The 5,000-nt window shown below is 31.7% G+C and overlaps 1 long non-coding RNA gene across 1 annotated transcript in view; it reads right to left on the bottom strand.

Annotated features, from left to right (window-relative positions):
- The window catches only part of LOC127160881 (uncharacterized), an 11,000-nt gene extending 7,676 nt beyond the window's left edge, over nt 1–3,324 (bottom strand). Inside the window, exons 1-2 of the long non-coding RNA XR_007826877.1 lie at nt 2,758–3,324; nt 1,743–1,778 (exon numbers count right to left, since the gene is read on the bottom strand). This is a non-coding gene — a long non-coding RNA (uncharacterized LOC127160881). The remainder of the gene's footprint in view (nt 1–1,742; nt 1,779–2,757) is intronic.
- Nucleotides 3,325–5,000: the final 1,676 nt, after the last annotated feature.

Genomic DNA, 5,000 nt, shown 5'->3' with positions numbered 1-5,000 from the left:
TGGTCCCCACAATGTAGCAAAAACAAGTACACACACACACACACACACACACTCAGCCCAGAACGATATTTCATTGATTGATGACACGTTTCGGTTTCTGTCCAGCATTTTCATTATGATTCAATAATTCTATAAAAATATATATATATATATATATATATATATATAGCCAGTGACATGAAAAACATGAAAAAGGCGCCTGAACTAGAAAGACCAAAATAATCGAGTTGGAAAGGTGACGCCCACTATTGTTGAGTGACGTGCCGACGAACACAAACCTCAAAATGAAATGTGGAGGCAATAAATAAATGCAGAAATAAATAAATAAATAAATAAATAAATATTTATTTATACATTTATTTATGCTTTTAATAATTAAATGATGCATTTAACAAATTATTTATATATTTCAACATTTATTTAATTATTTAATTTTGAGTAATTTGGCCCTCCATAAGAAAGTAAATAAATAAGTAAATAAATAGAATTAATTTAAAAGAAAATGAATAACTAAATTAACATTATAAAATGCATTTAATAAGAACTTAATTTCAATTTTTATTAATATATTTTACTTGCATTTGGTAAATGCATTTGTTCATATTTGAAATCAATGTCTGACTAAACTTTTACTGCACTAAATACACTTTACTTCAGTAAACTTAGTGCACTTCCATAATGTACTTAAAGTGCTCTGTTTCCACACACTAACTTACTTAATATGCTAAAAAATATTATTTAGTACTTCTTAAGATAATCTTAAGAACATCCATGTGTACTCAACTGCACTATTTTGGGACACCATGAATTTGAACTAAAATGTGCTTTTAACATACTTTCAACAACAACAAAAAAAAAAAAATTAAATAAAATAAAAACAGATAAAATAATTTTAAATGTACTGTAATAATGTTACTATTCACTTTATATGATATACTTAACTACATGTTTATGGTGTCTTTTAAATAGTACAATCAAGTATTACCATGTCATTATTAGCACTTAAAAAAGAAAAAAATAGGAAAAAAAAAAACAAAGTGAATTTTGGTACGCAATCTGAAAACATTCTGAATGTTAGAAATAATGCATTTGATTTAAATGACTGTAAATGTAATTCATGCAAATATAAACACCCATAGATTGAAAGGATAATTACACTTAGATACCACATAGATACAACAATGCAGCACAGATATGATATGTAATGTACAAACAAACAAAACAGTATCTCTACAGTATCTCTTTATAGTCTTTATCTGACTATAATTTGATTTCAATTTAATTATTAGTGCTACACTCTAAAAAAAAATGCAACTGCATATTTTCCAGTTTACAAAACATATTGAGTCTCAAATAAAAAAAAAAAAAAAAAAAAAAAAATTGTGAGACCAACAGAATTACTCCAAATATTTTCCCAACTAGTCAAACACAGTCGTCTGAACATTACAGTATAAATAAATTACGCAGTTACTGTAACATGATTATTGTTATTGTTATTATTATTATTATTATTATTATTATATTTATTTATTTTTGCTGACTTCATTTTAACTTTTTTTTTCTTGTTGTTTTGTCATTATTGTTCGTTATTTGTTTGTATTGTGATGTAAAGAGCTCATATTTTAACAATTGTTGATTGTGATCATTTGTAAGTTTTCTCAACTTTTTTTTCCCAGTGTAATTAGTGTTAGTCACATTTGTTCAACAAAGAAAATCAAATGTACTGCAGTATTACACAGTACCTTCAGTGAATCCAGACTGGATGAAGGACATCAGCACTACAAGCAGAAGAAACACAGATATGAAACATTTCCATTCATTCAACAATCAAATCACACACTGAAATGACTAAAGTTAATGTAATGTACACTTTATGTATAAAAGACTTACACATGCAAACACATTACAAGTAAATATTAAAGTTAATGTGGTTAAGGTTTCACACCACTGATTCTTCACTGGAACAAAACAGTAAAATAAAAATAAAGTCAATTTTGATTTCATTAGGACATTAAAGTGAACCAAAAAGGAAACTAGCTGTGAATGACCTCAGTGTTTTTGATGTTTGCAATGTAAATGCAACCAAGTTAAAACAAGTGCTTTTTCTGCAAATAATGTGAGAACTGACTACACACATGCACTAAAAATGACACTGAGACAAACTGGATAAAAGTAATTGAAAAAGTGTCTCAGAAAACAGAAGTTAGTTCAGAGAAAAGCCTGAGCATCATTTGTTGGCAGACGTCACTTATATTTGATATATTGTGATTAATGCAGTAATATTTAGACATTGGTAAGTGTGATTTAAGCATCCAAACTATTTTTAAAATGTTTTTATCATCAACACATTTATTTATGTATGCATGTACGCATGTATGTATGTATTTATTTATTTATTTAGGGCCACTTTGTGGACAATTATTTTCGAGGGGTCTATTTAAAGATACAATATCATACAACACCAAACTTACATTAACATAAATATGTCTACCTAAAATAAGAAGAACTACAACAAAAACAAGCAAAAGCACATGTCCACAGGGCCTCCATCTTTCACAAGATAACTAGCACAGATAAATGCATGTTCACTGAAACTCTGTATCTGATCCACACGAAACACATAATCACATTGAATCTAAACAATCAAAACAATAAGCACTGAAACCCTCCTACACACACACATCATTTATCTTCAGCCGAATACTGAATAAAACAGAATAACAAAACAGAAGATAAAGAATATAATGAAATACTCACAGAGTATGAGAGGCAGTGCACTGGACCCCATACTGACACATTAATAGACTGTTTTAACAGTGCTGTGTGCACGACATCAGACACTTCCTGAGTTTCACAGTTTGAGAAGAGATGAGGGAGGAGATAAAACCCTACCCAGAAATACAAGAAAAATACATTCATTAATATTTACTCTTTAAGTGCATGCAAGTTGTAAATGCTGTTTTTCTACTTGAAAAGACTGTAAAAGATCTTCTAGTAATTGTTCTCACACTGCCACCAGAGACACATTACAGACAGACCAGTGCAAGTAAAGTCATGAGGTGAATCCTAATGTAGGGCTACTCATGTAATTCCTGCTCTTATTTGAGTTATTCTCTCGTCTACAATTGCAGCGGCAACGGTTTTTACACTATGATTTATACAAGTAATCCTTTTTATCTGTTGTTAAATTCTGGCAATGGCAGCATATTCTCAATCCATTTTTAGTTAATTTTAAATATGATTTCTGTAATATGATCTTTGATGACTTTGCTGTCACGAAAGTATTATTGCATCACCATATTTCAAGACTTTGCAACAACAATAACCCAGAATAAAAACCCAGTGTGATTGTTGCTACAGAAAAAAATGCATAGAAAATAAACAAATAAATTAAGTTCAAGACATCTCACTTCTTTTTCTGGTGTGTTCATACTATCAGAGACAAAATATGAACACCAACACATGCATAAATGACAAAGTAAATTGCATACTTTCACACACAAGTAACACATACAGTCTATAAAATGCTATTGATTCAGATGGAGTGATGATTCATCAAAACGGTATTAAAATGTTTATTTCTACTGTAAAAGGTTACATGACAGTGCTTACTTCTTAGGTCAGGAGACTCGGGTGTATCTTCAGCAGGATTCTTTATTGAGAATGTGCTGTTTGACGCTGCAGTCATTCATTTAGAGAGCAGTGCTTACAGGTCAAGACAAAGCAACACTGCAAAGGATGTAAAGGGTTATTAGGAGTCTGACCAGTTTTTCATGCCCCAATCTAAACAACATAACTGTACCATACAGATACTTCATAGAGTTAAAAAGAAGTCCACACCATAAGTAGTTCTGGTCATAAACACTTGCCACAACTTCAAAGACTGGAGCAGGGCCACCAAAAATCATCAAAAGGTGATCGTCTCAGATACTGCGCTTGTTGAACTATCAATATGGAGAACAAGAACTGGCAGAAGCCTCTTACTACAAATTCTATTTCACCAGTTGGTGCTATTGTTGCTTTATATAAGAAAACAGGGACTTTAAAGTTTGACATTAGACAGGGTTTCTGAGAATTGGAAGTAAATGAAAATGACATGCACATGTTGCTGTGAATCTTTTGCTCTTGTGGTCGTATTTTGAGGTTTATGAAACTAAAGAAGCAGAATAAGAATAACTATCTCCCCCACTCTTGTTAAAAACAGAGAGCAGAAACAGAGCAGAAGTCAAACCACGACCATCAGCTCAACTCTTTTATTAGGCCTCTTAACACTTCTGTCATTTTCTCACTACAAACAAATAACAATGTGTCCTTAGCGATTAGCTGAAAGAAGCCAGTGCAACAAGTAAAATGTGTTATTGCTGTAACTCTAAATGTTCATTTTCTACCTATGGCCTCAAAAAAATGAGGCCCACTATATAGAAACAACCTACAAAATGCTGTGACTTCCATTACAAGGTACATCTACAACCAAACCACATCACTGAGAGATCACGGAGTCTGCAGAACTTGCTTTGACTGTGAACTTTGATGCTATGATTATATTAGGGATATTTCTGTTTTTATGATTATCAAACCTCTGCAAACATAAACAAATTATAATAAAGTATGCATCTTTTACTCTTAAATTTATTTTTGAGAATTTGATGTCTTGCATTGATTATCTCTGAATTGACATACATATTTACCTGACTGATAATGCATTGTTACATTTGAATTGATTCTGTTTACTCTGGAATGACTGACTCCAGCAGATCATGTTGTAACCTTGTTAACTCATATCTGCACCTGGTTAGTAATGGGCTAAAGTCCAGTTGAGATGTAGCATGGGGTATGCTAAATGTGATTTTACAGATCTGGTTAACACTTGCCGTTAGTTCAGTACGTCTACTGTGAAGGCCAAAAGGGAATTTCCGTTTACGTCAACTGGATGTTGTTTGTCCAACCTAAATTTGCGTGGGTAACATTTCTCAAGCAAACATGGGAAACCATGGCATGAC

The sequence above is a fragment of the Labeo rohita genome, unplaced genomic scaffold, assembly GCF_022985175.1.
Source record: "Labeo rohita strain BAU-BD-2019 unplaced genomic scaffold, IGBB_LRoh.1.0 scaffold_489, whole genome shotgun sequence".
NCBI classification, from domain to species: Eukaryota; Metazoa; Chordata; class Actinopteri; order Cypriniformes; family Cyprinidae; genus Labeo; species Labeo rohita.
Note: the sequence above shows the minus strand (reverse complement) of the source record. Positions and strands in the feature narration are given on the sequence as shown.